Genomic DNA, 20,863 nt, shown 5'->3' on the forward strand with positions numbered 1-20,863 from the left:
GGCTGGTTTTACAGCCCTATTTAAGGTTTTTTCTTCACAAAATATGTTTGAAATTTTTAAAATCCTGCTACAAAAAATTTCAAAAATTTCTATGTTTATTGATCGATTCTCTAGATTATTAAGTTTGGAATTTTTGTTTACGAGTTGATTTTATCCACCCGGCTATATGTGTTTATTAAGCTTTAAACGTCTATGAAATCGACAATATAACTGAATATTAGGCAAATGACTTTTATTTATGAAGTTGTGTCATTCCTAGAGATATGCGAAATTCGCGTCATTATTTGGTGATAGGCTTGAATGCATAGCACTGTTCATTTGAATGGTGTTCTCATAGGATCATCGCTACCCAATAGAAACCAATCTATACCGCAAAATGTAATACAAAGGTGCCTTTGTAAATGTGTTTACTATAATTTAAAATTTCATTCGGCGATACAAACTTCGTACTTAATGCACCAGTTAGACTCTTCTTGAAGTGCAACAAAACAGTACCAACACCTAACATTATTACAAAATACATAAAACTCAATTATTTGCTATCTGTGCGTTACGTAAAATGTAGCAGTAGCCAGTGAACCATAGACCTCGTCTTATTTAGGTACAAGTGTTTATCATTTAGCCTGGGACCAGAAAACAACTCAAATTTGGCAGTTATCTAGTCAATTCACATGTAAATGCACGAGCAAAACATTACCAAAATACATTATAATTTATAATTATTATGGATTTATGATAAACAAATATAATATGAAATGGGAACTTCTCAGTATTTACATAATAATTCCCTCACTCTGTGGCAAAACACATGAAGTTTATAATTTATCATAGTGCCCTTGTGAAACAAATAGTTCTTATCTCTTATGCAAGTTTGCTCTAAAACACTAATTCCAAGCCGGACTTCAAATTTTTTTAAAAAGGTTAACATTTTATTCCCGCTGAATAAATTATAGAAGGATAAACTTAGCCTAGTGATGAACCCATCGAAGTTTTTTTTAGCTAAAAGCATGAGTTTATTACTTTGATAAATTAAATAATATAATTTACTCTGAATCTTCTTAAGAAATGTTTGTAACCGCATAAAAATGACAACATTTGTTGTTTTCATCTTTTTTTTACACTCTATTTATATAAATGTCAGAACAAAGGAAAATCAATGATTAGAGGCAGTGGTTTCTCGCGAACAAACTGTTCACTTACTAGAATGCAATACGGTATTTCTGCGTCAGTAATTTCTGCTTTGTGACTGGTGGCCTTATAATCAGAACGCGTTTGCTTCCACAGAGAAATGCTGTGATTGGTGTGCCGAAAGTGGACATGCGCCTGAAAGAAACTTAACCAATCACGAAACACAGACGATGCCACAGTGTTTTAACACACAGCTTGTCTCGAAATCGTTTCGTGGAAAAATCACTGGTCCTATCAATGATTAGAGACCTGCAAAATTCGCGGATTCATTCGGCGATAGGCTAGAATACAAACACATATAACTCTTAGATAATTTTGCTATTGGCTTGCTGTTTATCTGGACGAATCTCAACCAGTTATAAACCCTCAACCAAAGAAGGATTGAATCACAGAAAAACCAGCTGAGACGACTTACAAGTCGGCAGCCAATGAACTTGCGTTATTTGCCCGAGTGTACAGGGGTATGTGCAGTCTATCCTGAAGGCCATCGAAACCGCGAATTTTGCAGGTCTCTATCAATGATATATAAATTTCACAGACTCGCAGTCTGCTGACACTGATTTGAAGTGTTTATAAATGTTTTATATCGAACTTGCAAGCTGTGCCGTTCACTGCTGTACATAAATCTGTACCACTGTACAGCTATCATGATGGAATTAACAAATATAAAGTAGACAGGAAAAAATGTCAACAGAACACAGTCTCTTTAGGTTTTGCACCTCGGCCAAGTCCTAAATTTGCAAAACTGTAATTCATCCCTTTAAAGGAAATAAGTACAGTGCATGCCTAAATGGTTGTGTAAGCCCCGTGTGATATAAATAGAGTCCCGCTTATTTCGCTTATTCATTTCACTCCAGACTAGACTCAAATTGACAATTATAATCAAAAGAGACCGGAATAATTTGCGGATTCACTTCGCGTTATGCTAGAATCCAAACACATGCATCTTCATGTTGCTACTGTGATTGGCTCACAGTTTATTTTAACAACTTTGAGCCAATGGAAAACCTTCAACCAAAGAAGTCTCGAATCTGAAGCAGCCCAGTTGACAGGTCTCACAAGTCAGTAGCCAATGAGCCCGTGGCATTTTTCCGAGTATGTAGGGGATCGTGGAGTCCAACCTAGAGGTCACTGAAACCGCGGATTTTTCCAGTCTATAAAATTCAAGCTTTGTTTGAGTAATCCTTGGTCACATCAGTAGTATAGTTTGGTTGCTCCGGGGACAGGGTCAAGGAAAACAAGATGGTAGCCTCCAGCAGACGAGAACAAGATGACGGATATGTCATCATACCAGCTGATGATATATACCTTGGTATTGGTGGGGTCTGTCGGCAGGTGGCTTTCATGGAAGAAGGATCTATCGACTTTTTTTTTTTGCTCTTAGCGGGTTTGAACCGAGGACATCAAGGCGTGTAAGTTTTTAAATATTATTTTATTAAAATGTTATTAATAAAATTGTATTATAATTTTTTTACAAATTTCTAGCATAAAAATTACGGATTACCAAGATGGCGACCGTAACGATAAGTGCAACGGTGTTTTTAAATATTTTTATTAAAATTTAATTAATATATATATTTTTAATGAATTTAAAAATTTGTATCGATTTTCTAGCTTTAAAATTATGGATTTTCAAGATGGTGGACATGACGTCATACTAGGTGACGATATATATACTTTAACATAAGTGGTGGGGGTCAGTCTGCCAGCAGCCACAGTGAGGGAAGGATCAGTCCCCATTTTTTTTTTGCACTCACCGGGTTCGAACCGAGAACTTTTTATTGTAAGCATTTATTATATTTTTATTGAAATTTTATTAATTAAATTATTTTATAAATTTAAAATTGTTTTCATTAAAATCGGATAATAAATAAAGATTTTCAAGATGGCAGGCGTAATGGAAATTGCAACGGTGACATCATAATCCTAAAAGATGCTTATCGGAGGCTGTAGACATGGATGCTTAAGCCTCTTTTAGGATTTTGTGTTCTTTCTAAGGCAAAAGTATTTTGAGGTTTTTCGAAATCCTAATTTTCGAATTTTTGTGGAAGAAAACGAGAAATTTTCCTCACAACGGTAATTTTTGAGTCATTTTGAGTCATATTTGAGGAATTTTGAGGAATTTTTGAGTCCAAAATGGCCACCGTGAAATCACAATCCAAGATGGCGGTCGGCTCCACTGGCTCCACACCCATGACCATGTCCCCGGAGGAGCCGATCTATACTACTCACATCCTTTGGCGTGTTACACGTCATTGGTAAATTACTTCTTGTTTATAACTGGATCACAGTCGTCAAGGGCTTGTCAAGAGCACCGTAGTTCAGCCATTATCACGAAGCAGATGTTTACATGCTTCAAGTCTACCTTGCTACTCAATGAATCTACGCAATAATCGTGGCCCTAAATAAAAAAGGAACGTCGGGATCATCGTTGTTTGAATATCTCGAGACAGATATTTTCTTTGTGTCATAAACAAGTGCGTAGACAACTCTAAACAGTAATGTTTTGTTGGGGGAGGGGGGGGAGTTATGAAATTAAAACTCTTTTAAGGGGGAGGAAGGGCCATTGGGTTATACAGTAATAACTAGAGACCTGTAAAATTCACGATTTCAAATCCCTAAAGGATAGACTCCAAGATCCTCTATGCACTCGTGCAAATTACGTCTACTGATTGGTTACAGACTCGTAACACCTGTTGACTGGAATGATCGTGATTCGCTAATTCTCCTGTTAAAGATTTTTCATTGGCCCAGAGTCCTTCAGATAAACTATGGCCCAATCACTGAAGCAAAATAATGTCAAAAGTATTTGGACTCTATCCTATCGCGAAATGAATCCGCGAATTTTACAGGTCTCTAGTAATAAGCAATTAAAAAATAAAAAAAGTAATTTTAATTAAAACATTTTTAATAACAGTTTACGAGGATAAGTTACAAATTTTCTCAAACCGTGCCTTGCTCCTTGTTATATTTATTTCTTCCAATTTGGATTATGGATGTGCCCATGAGTACAGGCACAGAAATCTCGCGGATTATTTTGGTCGCAGTGTAAACTGCAGATATGTATACCTCCCTTTTGCTTTGATGATTGGATAACATTTGTTGGATCAGCCAACTACCAGCCAGAAGTAAAGTGACTAAATCACGTAGACCCATGCAAAAGAATGGGCGGCCCGGAGGTACTGCTGATGTGACACAGTGTTGCCAGCCATAGCTCACACAATTTGGGTACACTCGCCTCAACATTCGGGTACTTTCGGTTACGAGAAGTTATCAGTTAAGGTGTCATCTATGTACATGCACAAAAAAAAAAGCATGAAAACAAAATATTACTTTCTGCTTTAATATAAATATCGTTTACACTGTTCTGTTGACTCTCACAACAGCGTAACAACATATATGTTTTAAATGCAATTTAAAAATTGTATTTTCAGATTAAATGTTGGTGTTACATTATTGTAAATATTACCTGTGGTATAAATATTGCTAGTTTAATTTTTGTGTACTTTAGTAGTGTAGCCGAGACTGTTTTTCACGAGAGATTTACCTAATTGTTATCGCAGCCCTACTCTTTACTTGATACTAGCTGCAACTTGATACTGTGGTTCTCCAGAGATCCTTAAGGAAAATAGCGTAGCCGAGGCTATTTTCATAAATGCAGTTACGGCCAAAGCAAACGTTTTCCTCCCTAATTGGTAGAGACCTGCAAAATTCGCGGATTCATTGGGTGATAGGCTAGAATTCAAACCCATATACCTCTTAAATAATTTTTATATTAGCTTACAGTTAGGGATAGGAAAAATTCGCGGGTTCATTTCGCGACAGGCTAAAATCCAAATAGTTACACCTCAGTGCTGCCTCTGCTATTGGCTCACAACTCACCTGGATGAGTCTGGGCCAATTAGAAACGCCCGACCAAAGCATTATCGAATCACAGGCTGCTACGTTGGGACGTCTCACAAGACGGCAGCCAATGGGTGGGTGGCATTTGACCGAGTGTACGTAGAACTATGGAGTTCATCCTGCAGGTCATTGAACCCGCGAATTTTTCCTATCCCTACTTACTGTTCATCTGGACGAATCTCAACCAGTTATAAACCCTCAACTAAAGAAGGAACGAATCACAGACAAACCAGCTGAGACGACTTACAAGTCGGCAGCCAATGAACTTGCGTTATTTGCCCGAGTGTACAGGGGTATGTGCAGTCTATCCTGAAGGCCGTCGAAACCGCGAATTTTGCAGGTCTCTACTAATTGGTTTTCCATTCCAAGCGGATATTGTTCAATATTTTGTGAACATTAATTTATTTTCCCTAAATTCGGGTACATTTACGTTACCGAACGGATATTCTCGGGTACTGGTTACACTGATAGATATTTACAGACTTTTGACGTGACAACGTCTAATAAATCGATGAACACCAGCTGCACGCACGAAAAAGGATGACTCATTGGCCCGTTACGCTCATTGTCCCGTTACGCTCATTGTACGCTTGCGCCGCATCTATCTCTCTTCCACTCGATTGGAACAACCATCGATTTGACTTTTTCGAGGCACATTAAACTTGAAACACTCCTATTCGTTTCCTACTTTTCCTATCATCGTCCTATCTTTAACAGAATAACACAAATTGGAAGAAGTTAAATAGCAAACATGTATAAAAGTTATAGTTAAAATAATCTCTTCGTTAAAGTAATAAACATATTTGAATTAATGAGTGCAAATAAAAGTAAATTTGTCAATTAAATTGTAGATTTCATTTCACTCTTTCTTTGTAACCATACAAAATAGTGATAATTCAATAAAAATGATTCAATTTTATTCATAAAACTATGCAATCATTTCATCAATGTTTTGTTATGACGTTGTCACGTTAAACTATCGTCCGTAAACCGACTTTATAGACAAACAATTTTTTTAACGAAGAATTTAACTTAAATAAACGAGGATTTCTTCGAAATTTCAAGGAACTAAATCTTCGTAGAAACTACGCTGCATTTCGACTTCCGAGTTGTGTGTTTCGTTCTGAACAAAGTTAAACACAAGCGTGGACATTTTTTTTTCTGTAGACTTAACCAATATTTGAATGTTTCGTTGAAATACCAAGATAATTTTTTTTATTCGTTTTCAAAGTAAGTGTCTCTAAATTTACGAAGATAGTAAATTTACGAAGATCCCTGGATAATTTATAACCAGCGTTCTACGTAAATAGAAGGTGAAATTTTTTAACAGTAAACGAGCACAGTAGTTTGGGTACGCGTACCCGAATCCGGGTACGTCTGGCAACACTGGTGCGACACCTCGCTCTGGAAGTGACGTCAGGCAGGCAACACACGCTATCGCCAGGATGACGTGAAGTAGGGGGGGGGGGGGATGGCGTCTCCAGCTAGACTGGCTGGCAATCTGGCGGGAAACGACGAAAGTCGCCCCCGAAACAACCAGTACCAACCAAACCAATGCGGACAGCAATGTCCAAGTGCCCAACCCCCGCATGATATTAGTAGCGACCTGAAAAATTCGCGGGTTTATTTCGTGTTATGCTAAAATTCAAATAGTTATACCTTAGTGCTGCTTCTGTCATTGGTTCACTGTTAATCTGGAGGACTGAGGGCTAATTAGAGACCCTTTCTCATAGAAGTGTCGAACCACAGGCCACCCAGTCGAGACGACTTACAAATCAACAGCCAATGAACATTTGGCATTTTCCCGAGTGTGTAGAGGATATTGGAGTCTATCCTGGAGGTCATTGGACCCGCGAATTTTTCCGGTCTCTAGATATTAGACTCTTTTCTACTCTGTACAACTCTTCTTCCAGATCCATCCTTCTGTTTCCCGTAACCACCTGCACGCATAATGCATGATTTTTTTGGCACCCCGCATGAAAGAGCCCAGGGTTTTCCCTGTGTCTATGCAGGTTTTACCTGGGCCCAACTTATCTAGTTTTAGTCTAGTATAGTCAGAGAGGGGAGTCAGCCATGGTGCCAATCGCTGCCATGGCTGGCCAATGCCCTCCTAGCACATGATGCATGCTACCTCTCCTGCATGATTAGAGCGTATAGGCTTCGGCCTGAGACGCACTAGAGTCTTTCCTACCCAGACCCCTCCCGCACATTCATAGCTTCAAGTTAGGTTAGGAAAAAAAATCTTCTGTACTCAGGAGCACAAAGAAAGGAAGATAAAGATTCGCAACTCAAAGCTATAACTAGCGCTCTTATTTTATTTGGCAATCAGAGAACTGTGCGGTATTTAAAAGCAACCTAACGTCCTAAAAGGAGTTAAATGTTTTATAGTAAATATTGGCAACCTTGATTTTTTTTTGTGGTCCTTCGTTGCTGGTAATATTTACCATCATATATGTTTAAAATTATCTATTTTGCAATACGGAACAATCAAAACACTGTGATAAAATGCTTTATCGTTTGTCTTAAAAATTAAAAACTGCGTAGCCGCAAAGTATGAGTGTTGAAAATAATGACCACAGTTTCAATTGCCAAACGTGCACACGTCTTCACATGTGCAAATTGCAGCCATTCTTTGCTACCGAGATAATTCAACACTGTCTAAAATTATTCCAAAGTATAATATTTTGTAATTATACTCAATACATCACTCCGTTGATAAAGCATTCAATAATTTCTAAATTAAGAATGTTTGTAACATAACCTTATAATTTAAGTTGTCATTTTTATGGAAATTCTATGTTTTCTTTATATTTAAAAATTAAATTTTTATGTTGGAATTTCTTAACTGCACAGCTTTTTTAGTAGCCATATCCCGCCTGTTCAGTTGCGCCCCCCTGCTCAGAAGGTTACCACGTCTGCACGATTACATTTCAAGTGTATCAAGCCTTTTCCTTCCTTCAAATATTGTTGCGCCGTTTTATTTACACACAAAACATTAGCGGAAGTGTAGTGTTTGCATTGTGCAAACAGTTTTAAATGATTTTTTTTTTCATATAAATTAGATTGTTTTTAACGACGGAGGTTTGAATTGAAGTTTACTGGGCATCATACGACGTTATCAATCCATTTACACAAGGCGAGGTTAAAAAGAGACTTCAATTACATCACAGCAAGCCGTGACGTAAAAATTCCCAACTCCATGCTTGTATTACACGAACGTGGGCGAACGCCTACAGTAAGACATCAACCAATAGGAGAGCATATGTGGGTAGAGTATACATACAAATATGAATTTTAGACTGACATTAAACGTATCCGTGAAATTCCCGGTTCTACACCAATGGCTGAAGACCGGGAAAAATTCGCGGAATAATTTCGCTTTATGCTAGAACCCAAACACATGTACCTTCACATTGCTTCTGTGATTGGCTCACAGTTTATCTAAAAATCTTTAGAGCCAATGAAGAACCTTCAACCAAAGAAGTATCGAATCAGAAGCAGCCCAGCTGACAGGTCTCACAAGTCAGTAGCCAATGAGCATGTGGCATTTGCCCGAGTAAGTAGGGATCGTGTAGTCTATTTTTCCAGTGCCTGTAGGGGCATGCAGATTTCGCAAAATGTTTTCGAGTCTAGATGAAAGTTAAAACACTGCAGCATCGTCAGTGTTTCGTTATTGTGTTAGTTTCGCCCAGGTTCATATCGATTGTAACAACACCAATCACAGTGATTCAGTGCGGAAGCAAACGCGTCCTGAGTGGCTCGGTCAGATAAGGCAACGACTTCTCTCACAGATGGCCGCCAATCACAAGGTCGAAACCACAGGTGCGGGTATACCTTGTTGCAGTCTAATAAGTGTTCAGATATTTTCGTGAAAAATGCCTGCCCCTACTGATCACTGATCAGTAGAGACCCGGAAAATTCGCGAGTTCAATGACCTCCAGGATAGACTCCTATATCCTCTACACACTCGGGCAAATGCCAACTTTTCATTGGCTGCTCACTTGTGAGTCATCTCGACTGGGTGGCCTGTGATTCGACACTTCTATGAGTGATGGTCTCTAATTGGCCCTCAGTCCTTCAGATTAACATAGAACCAATGACAAAAGCAACACTAAGGTATAACAATTTGAATTTTAGCATAACACGAAATGAACCCGTGAATTTTACGGGTCTCTACTGATCAGTTATATGTAGAGACCGGAAACATTCGCGGATTTATTTCGCGTCATGCTAGAATCCAAGCACACGTACCTTCATATTGCTTCCTTGATTGGCTCACAGCTTATCTGAAGGACTTTGAGCCAATGGAATACCTTAAACCAAAGAAGTATGCAATCGGAAGCGTCCCAGTTGACAGGTCTCACAAGTCAGTAGCCAATGAGCATGTGGCGTTTGCCCGAGTATTTAGGGGATCGTGGAGTCTATCCTAGAGGTCACTGAAAATGCGAATTTTTCCAGTCCCTAGTTATATGGTTACAGGTCTTGAGTTAGTTGAATGGCCTATGATTAGAGTCCCGGTAATTTCGCGGATTCCTCTGGCCTAATGATAGAATTCAAAATTATAGGTGTGCTCGACCCATGTTTACTTTCCCATTGGTTGATTTCTTAGCGAGAACATTTTTACCCTTGTTATTTGGCACTACATGATTCGCTTATTTCTCTCCTAGCTGGACATTGTTGGCTCACGGTCGTAGAGGGGCGTGTCCAGATAACTGCGGTCCAATCATGAACACAGTGTGACAGTGTGGAGGTTTGCATTCTAGCTTGCGACTAAATGAATCCGCGAATTTTCCGTGGCTCTACTGATCAGTTATATGGTTACAGGTCTTGACTTAGTTGAATGGCTTATGATGGCTTTCTTTGTCTGTTCATTACCGCTCGAAAGAGTGAAATGTCAGCGACATGTAGGTCGCCGGGCTATCGTCCTATTCATGGGAAAGCCTTGGATCGTTCAAGGTCCGGAACGAGGATGACTCTGTCGAGAGGCGCTTAAGGTTAAAACAGTTGCGTTACGTGACGCTCGTCGTTTGGAAATGTTGTGCGGTCGTCGTGGGAGGGGCGGAGGCGCAGCGCCTCAGCGCCCGAATAACCCGCCTTTTCTTCCTCCGAGACCGTCAGAGTCCGGCTTCTCCCAAGCGACGCAGGTGGCAACTGAAAGGAGATTTCTCGGAATATGAATATGAGTCGGCTGCGTACTCACAAAAAATATATATTTCTGTACTTTTACAAAAGATTACTTCGGAAACCAGTTGCCAAAGAATAGGTTTTGTTAATGTTACAAGAAAGATATTGCAGTTTTCTACAACACATGGCTAGAGACCTGTATAATTCGCGATTTCAAATCCCTAAAGGTTAGACTCCATGATCCTCTATGTACTCGTGCAAATTACATCTGCTGATTGGTTACCGACTCGTAACACCTGTTGACTGGAATGATCGTGATTCGCTAATTCTTCTGTTAAAGATTTTTCATTGGCCCAGAGTCCTTCAGATAAATGTGGCCCAATCACTGAAGCAAAATAATGTCAAAATTATTTGGTCTCTATCCTAGCGCGAAATGAATCCGCCAATTTTACAGGTCTGTAAACATGGCACATATGAAGTACGTGTTTTCTAGATAACATTCAGTATTTATTACAAAAATTGGCTCGTGATTTTATATTTTAATTTATGTTTCATTCAAGCATAGTGTTTTTTTAAACCACGGAAAAGATAATGGAATATTCGATAATTTGACTTCATTTGTTTTATTATATGCGCAGTTAATACTAGAAAGCTATTCAGGGAACGGTTTACAAATAACTTCAACTATTTGGACTACTGGGACAAGACACAGCTTAAATACCCGAGTAAAAATCTGAACCCAGTATTAATATAAACACTATTTTGTAGAGACACAGTTGTTTTCATTAAAATGTACAAATTTACAAACATATATAATTTTACATGGTTATTTCTGTTCCATTAACAAGACGAATTTACAGTGTCTGCCCCATTTGACGCCATGATAATCAGATCATGACGAATAGTTTTCGATCACTAAACGTTAAATCTGGAGAAAACATAATTCCCAAGGGTGCATATTTAAACAAAACCTATTTTTAAATATATTTATTATGTCTACATGCCAACATTATACATATCTGTTTAAAAAACCTTCAGTATATGAATTTTTTAATGGCCAAACTCAATATTTTCAGATACACTGAAGCCCTTTCTGTACTGACTGATTCATCTACCGCATGTCCTAAACAGTAAACTATTTTTGTCACTACAATATTTTCCTGTGATACTTTAAGTAAGATAATGTATATTTTCAAACCCACTGCTGTGGTACAAACTAAATAAATGCTGCAGCTGAGAGAATATTGTAATTAAAATATTTTTTGTTCATATAAACCATTAGTTTAAAAAAATTCACAGTTATGTATTGTACAGATGTTCTGTTGTACTTTTACAAGAAAAAATTGCAACTATTATTTATAGATAGAGACCGGAAAAATTCGCGAAAGGCTAAAATACAAATAGTTATACCTCAGTGCAGCCTCTGCTACTGGCTCACAACTCACATGGATGACTCTGGGCCAATGAGAAACACCCAACCACAGCTTTATCGAATCACAGGCGGCTACGTTGTAACGTCTCAAAACACAGCAGCCAATGAGTGGGTGACATTTGACCGAGTGTACGTAGAACTATGGAGTTCATCCTACAGGTCAATGAACCCGCGAATTTTTCCGGTCTCTATCTATAGGATTCCATATTAGAAGTGAAACTTTCAAGATAAAGGGATAGAACATTTTTATAAAATAAAAATATTCAAAAAATATGTTCAAACCCATTAAAAATGTTAATGTGTCTATTAAAAACTTTCATAATCCTTATTTTATTTTATTAATTTTTTTAATGGGAAGTCTCTTCGCGTTTCCAGAAATGTAGCGTCGCTTCAATAACGCTTGCCCGAAAGTGAGGAGTGGATCACTCAATATTAACTCTCAAACACTCTCCGCCATCGAACGCCCCACTCCTGAGCGTTGTTCTGTTTGTTACGTTCAGATGAGTCACCACCTCGCCTTACCCTACTGGCTGGAAATAAGTTTTTCTTCAGAACTGTTTGTCGTTCACAGCGCAACGAAAAATGCAGAACTGTAGCGGTGGTTCACTAATGAATTAGAGACCTGTAAAATTCGCGGATTCATTTCGCGATAGGATAGAGTCCAAATACTTTTGACATTATTTTTCTTCAGTGATTGGGCCACAGTTTATCTAAAGGACTCTGGGCCAATGAAAAATCTTTAACAGAAGAATTAGCGAATCACGATCATTCCAGTCAACAGGTGTTACGAGTCGGTAACCAATCAGCAGATGTAATTTGCACGAGTGCGTAGACGATCATGGAGTCTATCCTTTAGTGATTTGAAATCGCGAATTTTACAGGTCTCTAGTAATGATTAGGAACTGGGAATATTCGTGGTTTCAATGACATCTAAGGTAAACTTCACAGTCCTCTGTATACTCGAGCAAATGCCACTTGCTCATTGGCTACTGACTTGTGAGACCTGTATCTGGAATGCTTCCGATTCGAGACTTTTTTGGTTGAAGGTTATTCATTGTCTTAAAGTCCTTCAGATAAACTGGGAACCAATCACAGAAGCAATATGAAGGACATGTGTTTGGATTATAGCATAAAACGACATGAATTCACGAATTTTTCCGGTCTCTACTGATGATTAGGGGCATGCAGATCTCGCGAAAAGATTTCGAGACTAGATGAAAGATAAAACACTGTAGCACCGTCTGTGTTTCGTGATTGGGTGAGTTTCTCCCAGGTACATAGCGATTGTAACACCACCAATCACAGTGATTCAGTGTGGAAGTAAACGCATCCTGAATGGCTCAGTCAAATAAAGCAGCGACATCTCTCGCAGACGGCCGCCAATCATAAGGAAGAAATAACAGGTGCGGGTATACCTTGTTGCAGTCCAATAAGTGTTCACATCTTTTCGCGAAAAATGCCTGCCCCTACTGATGATTGATCGAGAGTGAGGAGTGGGGCGCTCAATATTACCTCCCAAATCCTCTCCGCCACATTTGTTACACTCGAGTTACCCTTCAGGTGCAGAAATTGTGCACCGTACAAAGCGTGTGTACCCAACTGGCCGACCACGGAAGAGGCATTGACATAGAGACCTGCAAAATTCGCGGTTTCGAAGGCCTTCAGGATAGACTGCACATTCTCCTGTACACTCGGGCAAATAACGCAAGTTTATTGGTTGTTGACTTGTAAGTCGTCTCAGCTGGTTTGTCTGTGATTCGATCCTTCTTTGGTTGAGGGTTTATAATTGGTTGAGATGAACAGTAAGCCAATATAAAAATTATCTAAGAGGTATATGTGTTTGAATTCCAGCCTATCACCGAATGAATCAGCGAATTTTGCAGGTATCTAGGCATTGTTGGTTTGTTTGGGATGCTCGCCGCGAATGGCGCTGATGATTCAGGCCGCCGCGGCGTGGCGACTCACAGTGAAAGTACCCGCGGGGAATCAGACAGCTGGGTGTTGCGCCACGGAGGCATCGTGACCCTCGCCGAGACGGCGCGTCATCGCGGGAATGCTGGGCGCAGCCGCAACACGCGAGCTTCTTCGCGCTCCCAGTGCGTGTCCGCTCACCGCAAGGTCAACTCTCACTTAGATCCGCTTATCAGTGGGTACCTGCAGTCGGGACAGGGCGAGTCTGAAACCCACGCAGGTTTATCACCACGAAATAAGCTGAATACATCCTTAATGTAAGCTTTTGGACATACGCAATTGCTAAGCACATGAATGTCCGTAGAAGAAAACTACAAAAAACACAAAAGATAAAAACACAAATCAAGCAAAAAATTGCTGTCGTCAACCGGATATAGACACCACATAATATTCCATAACAGGAATATGGCCAACAAACAAAGAAAAACAAAAAAAAATGGACTAACAAAAAAAACCCACAAATGATGACACCACTCCCATTGCACAAATCTTTCAAAGCTGAAAATATCCATCTACACGACCTATGGTTATGGACTGGAAAAATTCGCATTTTCAGTGACCTCTAGGATAGACTCCACGATCCCCTACATACTCGGGCAAACGCCACATGCTCATTGGCTACTGACTTGTGAGACCTGTCAACTGGGATTCTTCAGATTGCATATTTCTTTGGTTTAAGGTATTACATTTGCTCAAAGTCCTTCATAAGGTGTGAGCCAATCACGGAAGCAATATGAAGGTACATGTGCTTGGATTATAGTATGATGCGAAATGAATCGGTGAATGTTTCCGGTCTCTACCCATGGTTATGGGTAGAGACCCCGAAAAATTCGCGGGATCAATGACCTCCAGGATAAACTCCAATATCCTCTACACACTCGGGAAAATGCCAACTGTTCATTGGCTGCTGACTTGTGAGTCGTCTCGACTGGGTGGCCTGTGATTCGACACTTCTATGATTGAAGGTCTCTAATTGGCCCTCAGTCCTCCAAATTAAAAGTGAACCAATGACAGAAGCAGCACTAAGGTATAATTATTTGAATTTCAGCATAACACGAAATGAACCCGCGAATTTTTCGGGTCTCTAGTTATGGGCAAGCAGATTTCGCGAAAAGATTTCGAGACTAGATGAAAGTTAAAACACTATAGCATCGTCTGTGTTTCGTGATTGGGCGAGTTTCTCCCAGGTACATATTGATTGTTACAAACCCAACCACAGTGATTCAGTGTGGAAGTAAACGCGTCCTGAGTGGCTCGGTCAAATAAGGCAACGACTTCTCTTGCAGACGGCCGCCAATCCCAAGGAAGAAACAACAGGTGCGGGTATACCTTGTTGCAGTCTAATAAGTGTTCGGATTTTTTCGCGAAAAATGCCTGCCCCTAGGTATAGGTCTAATGCGCTTCCCACGAAGTTGGGGCTGAACAACAATTTTATTGTAAACAAAAGAGAAATTATTTGATATTCAACACCGAGCGTCTGGATAATTTTTGATTGAATGAAGTTCTTCAACCAATGCAAATTTTGTGACTGTAGAAAAGTTATTTATTTGAAATATTTGGGTGAAACGACTTTATTTTCAACGTATTATTGTGGCGTGTAACTACCACAAATTATTTCAATTAAATAATTTTTCTGCAGCCACAAACGGTCGCGGTGGTTGTAGAACTTCATTCGTTCAAATATAATCTGGACGCTCAGTGTTCCGTCTTAAATATTTTCTCTAATAATTACAACAAAAAGTGGTTTAGCCCCAACTTCAAAGGCGTATACCAGACTTGGGAAAAACTTAAGACCATAATTCGTATAGAGATTTTTAACTTATTTTGTCGTGATGACATGCAGATTTCAGACTTACTCTGTATACCATTATAAACATCTGTGTTCTTATTGGAACATAGGTAGCTTCGACACGCCTCACAAGACATGAAACCAAATCAACATTACAAAATTCCAACTACCCAACCTCATTTATAGGGACTGGAAAAATTCGTGGTTTCAATGACCACTAGGATAGACTCCACGATTCTCTATGTACTCGGGCAACTATCACCTGGTCATTGGCTACCGACTCGGGACACCTGTTTACTGCGATTCTTATGATTCGATACTTCTTTTGTTAAGTGTTTGCCATTGGCTGAGAGTCGTTCAGGTAAATTGCGGTCCAATCACTGACGCAGCATTAAGCCAAACGAGTTTGGATTCCAGCCTGTCTCGACAGGAATCCACGAATTTTTCCGGTCTCTACTCATTTAATATATTCGAAGGGTAAACTTAGCACCAGCCAATGGACATTAGAGATACCGTTTATTCGTGTACGAGTGTGTGAAAACCATCCCGAAACGAGAAAATATCGCGAATTTTGCAGGCCTCTGCTTATTAGTAGAGCGAATACTATTTATTTGATGGAATAAATTCACTCCAGGCTAGACTCAACTTGTCTATACACTACCAAGATCTTTTATAATACTCATTGGTCGATAACAAGGTCACATCCTTTGGCGAACTACGCGTGATTGAGTAGCCACTTTTCCTACTGGTTTACAAATGGCTCAGGTCAAGGACGGGTCAACAGCACTGTAGTACAAACATCGACGTGAAGCTGATGTATACGTGGTTCAAGTCTATTCTGCTACCCAGTGGTAGTAGTATGTAAATGTATTTCCGGCGCCTGGTGCCGGTGAATGGTGGTGGTGGCGGTGTCTGTTGCTTTGGAACCTACATCATGAATGACGTCATGGCAGCCATTTTGAACTCGGCATTTTCAAATTACCTCACAGATTACTCAAAATTCCAAGAAATTTCCCTACTTCATGGGAAAAATTCCCGTTTTGAGGGAAAATTTCCTGTTTTATTCCTCAAAAATTCAAAAATTCGAAATGTCTCAAAATACTTTTGCCTTTGAAATAACCAAAAAGTCCGCAAAGCTGCTCAAAGTCCACATCTACAAGCCGCCATAAGCCGCCGAGGTCATGACCTTGACCTTGACCTTGACCATAAACTTTAAATTATTTAATTTTTGAACAAATATTTTTAAAAAATATTAAAAAAATTGTTTACTTCAAATTTTTAGTTATGCAATCCATCCCCGTCCTCGGTTCGATTCCCTGCGAGAATAAACATGGCATTTATGTATAGGGGCATGCAGATTTCGCGAAAAGATTTCGAGACTAGATTAAAGTTAAAACACTATAGCATCGTCTGTGTTTCGTGATAGGGTGAGTTTACATTTCGATTGTAACACCAATCACAGTGATTCAGTGCGGAAGCAAACGCGTCGCGAGTGGCTCGGTCAAAAAGGCAACGACTTCTCTCGCAGACGGCCGCCAATCACAAGGAAGAAACCACAGGTGCGGGTATACCTTGTTGCAGTCTAATAAGTGTTCAGATCTTTTTCGCGAAAAATGCCTGTATCTATTTATGTATAAGAAATTAATAAATTTTTAGTTAAAATTTTAAAAGAAACAAAATTGCTTACGTCAAACTCGCTAACTTAGATTCTAGAAACGTTACACTTTTAGTTACGGACGCCATTTTCGAAATTCATATTTTATGCTAGAAAATCGGGAAATAATTTAAAATAAAAAAATTATTAAAATTTTTTAAATTAAAACCATTCCGCCATCTTGAAAATCTGTAACTATTTGGAAACATTTGGAAGAAAACGAAAATTTATACAAAATTAATTAATCAAATTTTAGTTAAATTATAATTTAAAACGCACTTAAGTCATGAAGTCTTGAGTTCGAACCCGGCGAGTACAAAATAAAAATGGCGACTGATCATTCCCCCACGGCGGCCACCGACAGACTGATCTCCCACAACTAATACCAAAGTCAACAGTCATTGGCTCGCCAGCTAGTACATCGTCACATCCGCCATCTTGTTTTCGTCAGCTGGAGGCCGCCATCAAGTTTTCGTATGCTAGAGGGCACTACCGCCATGCTGTTTTAGTTTTTACCAGCTAGAGTGCAGTAATCTTTTATTGCCAGGGCACCTGCCCTCTTGTCAGCCGTCTTAACCACCGTCTTGGAAATTCGTAATTATTTAGCTATAAATAAAAAAAAATTCATTTTTAAAAATTTGAATATAATATACAGATTTATTGGATTTATTCTTTTCCTTGGTTTGATATTTGATCGATGCCAAAAAAAATTACATATAAATTAATTTCAATAAATATGATGGAAAGTCCTAAAAGAGGCTTAAATTCCTCTATCAATCAGCATCCAGTCAGCCGATAATGACATATTAACCACCATTTTTGATATTCGTCATTATTTAACTAGAAATTCAGGAAAAAATCCACAAATCATCAAAACAATTAATCATTAAAATAATGATTGTCTCGATCGATTCATGTCCTAGGTTCGATTCTCTTTCAATGACAAGAGTAACTAAAGCTTAAAAAAATTTTAAATTCTGTTTCCTATTACATTTTTTAGAGTTGATTAATCGTTCTCTCTACGAAAAACGACGTATACAAGATACCTGTCCGACGAAATAAATACGGTGTCACTGTGCCTACAATGGAAGTCTAATTTTTTGATACTTGGAATACATTACAACCAGGTCTTGTACAATCATAGGCGTATAGGCCAAGTGTCTTCGGATTACGAGGCCACGCCATGTACAATGTCAGGCTATAGACCAGATGTCTCTGAACCACGAGGCCAATCAACCTAACTGCGTACATAAACATCCATAATCAACAGTAGGATACGAACCGTCGCAAGATGCGGTAGGATACAGTGCCTGTAAATGTCATTGGCTCCAACAGTCTTTGGCTCCAAAGGTCATTGCTTACAAAAGTCATTGGCTCCAACAGTCTATGGCTCCAACAGTGTTTGGTTCCAAAAGTCATTGACTACAAAAAGCAATTGACTCCAACAGTCTATGGCTCCAACAGTATTTGGCTCCAAAAGTCATTGACTACAAAAGCCATTGACTCCAACAGTCTATGGCTCCAACAGATTTTGTTCCAGAAGTCAATGGCTTAAATAGTCTTTGTCTCCAACTGTCTTTGTTTCCAACTGTTTTTGATAGGTGTGGGCCCGTGTCGGTACTACCTGGAGCCCCGGTGGGGGCAAGCACCGTCGGTACCTTGGTGTTTACGGCGGGATGGCAGCTGGTTCGGTGGCGCCGAAGTTGGGATAGGTCTCCTCAACCTCTCGACGTAGTTGTTCAGTTGTCAGAACCATGCCACGATTGGAAATGGCGTATCTGTTTCCCGGTTCTCGAAACCCATGCCCAATATTTGGTTCTCCGAATTTGGACATGTAAATAAATTCATCAACCTCTTTTTCGGGTAAGCATTAACGGGATCAGAAACCGAGGTAGTAGATGAGCAGGCCGGTAGGTTTTGTTGGATATGTCTTTGACTCCAAACATCTTTGACTTCAAAAGTCTTTTGCTTCAAAAGTCATTGGCTACAAAAGTCATTGACTCCAACAGTCTTAAGCTCCAACAGTCTGTGGCTTCAAAAGACATTGGCTCCAAAATTCTTTGCATCCAACAGTCTTTGGCTCTTACTGTCTTTGGCTTCAACAGTCTGTGGCTTCAAAAGTCATTGACTCCAAAAGTCACTGCCTCCTCCTATTGTCTTTGGCTCCAACTGTCTTTGGTTCCAACAGGTTTTAGTGCTCCAATGCTCCAATTTCTCCAAGAGCTCCAATTCCAATTGACCAACAGCTTTAAGTGCTACAAAGCTCCAAGTGCTCCATTGCTCCAATTGCTCCAAGTTCTCCAATTGTTCTAAGTCTTCCAACTGCTCCAACTACATTTGACTCCAACTGATTTCAATTGCATTTATTGATGGAACTTGGCCTGATTGCTGGTATTACTTTATTACTACTCTCCATTTTGTTAGACATTGATGATGATTTTTACATCTTTAAGTTAGAAGTTGTATTACAAGAACTCGGCAATAGTTAGAAATCAGATTTCGAGAAATAAAACAATCACTTTTTAAATCCTTTATATATATTTTTTTAATTTTATACACATGTAAGTAATGCAAAACATTATTGTATGTAGCCAGCTTCCCTCAGTTCTTTAAGTATTTGATGTGCGAATAGTTTCCTGCACAAACCAAAGCATGTAGCAGTCTTAACCTGTGAACCAATATGTTAGGATCTTCCCATGATGAGTAATAAATTTATTCTGCTGCTATCATCTTCATCGCATGTTTATAATAAATATTATTATTAACATCTCTGGAGTCTTCCGTTTCAACACCAGCCTCAAGGTCACGTTCGTCATCGACCCAGTGATCACAACAAGCTTGATCAGAATAATTTATTTTAACAAGTAAATTCCAACATTTTGGTCTCAATGCTTCATTACAGTAACAAGTGGATTTATTTTATGTTTTGGTTTAAATTACCACATAATATTTAAAAGTAAAAAAAAAGTTGACTACGCATTCCTGTTTTGCATCAGTCATTGTTCATTTTTTATAGATTTTTTTAAAATCCTAAACAAATATCAAATTTACAATTATTGAGAAGAATAGAAAAATATTATTTTTTTAAAAAAAATTAAAAACTAACTTTTTCAAACATTTTAGCTCAGGGAGCGTTCAAGTATTACGTAACGAATTTTGGGGGAGGGGGGGGGGGGTCTTGTAAAACGTTACGATGCGTTACAGGGGAGGGAGGGGGGGTTTGACCTACGCGTTACGTCACATAGTTTTTTTCTTTTTAACCCTTCAGAACGGTCGCGTAGAGACAGATTCTTCACGCATTTTTTAAAACTTTTTTTTCTCAAAATTTCAAATGGCATGATAACTTAAATTTTTTTTTACCTTCACAAAATTTCTTCTGCTTGCTTTATAGCAGTGGTTCCCAAACGGTGGGTCGCGACCCACTAGTGGGTCGCGGAAGGGTTCCAGGTGGGTCGCGACTCGATCCTAAAACTATCAGAAACCATCGAATAAACCATCAGAAAAAAATAAGAAAAATCTAAACAAATCTAATTGTGTGTAAACACATATATATTGGTAAATAAATAACTGTTTTGCTACAAAGTGCTTATATTTTGTTAACCATTTTCTAATCAGAACACAAATTGTTTATCAATAACCAATCGGTGTCTTAAAAAAAGCATACATATACCTATATTTATTTGCAATATTTGATGGTAAATTATATAAACATAAGGAAGGTATACGATACAAATAAGGTTTTTTACTCCACAATGGACCGATAGACCGTGGAGTTATTCCTATAAGGAAAGGTGGGTCGCCA

General features: G+C 38.9%; 1 protein-coding gene across 1 annotated transcript in view; it reads right to left on the reverse strand.

Annotated features, from left to right (window-relative positions):
* Positions 1-20,863, reverse strand: part of LOC134528861 (trichohyalin) — a 40,261-nt gene that overhangs the window by 4,586 nt on the left and 14,812 nt on the right. The window lies entirely within an intron of this gene.

Source organism: Bacillus rossius, chromosome 2 (genome assembly GCF_032445375.1).
Source record: "Bacillus rossius redtenbacheri isolate Brsri chromosome 2, Brsri_v3, whole genome shotgun sequence".
NCBI classification, from domain to species: Eukaryota; Metazoa; Arthropoda; class Insecta; order Phasmatodea; family Bacillidae; genus Bacillus; species Bacillus rossius.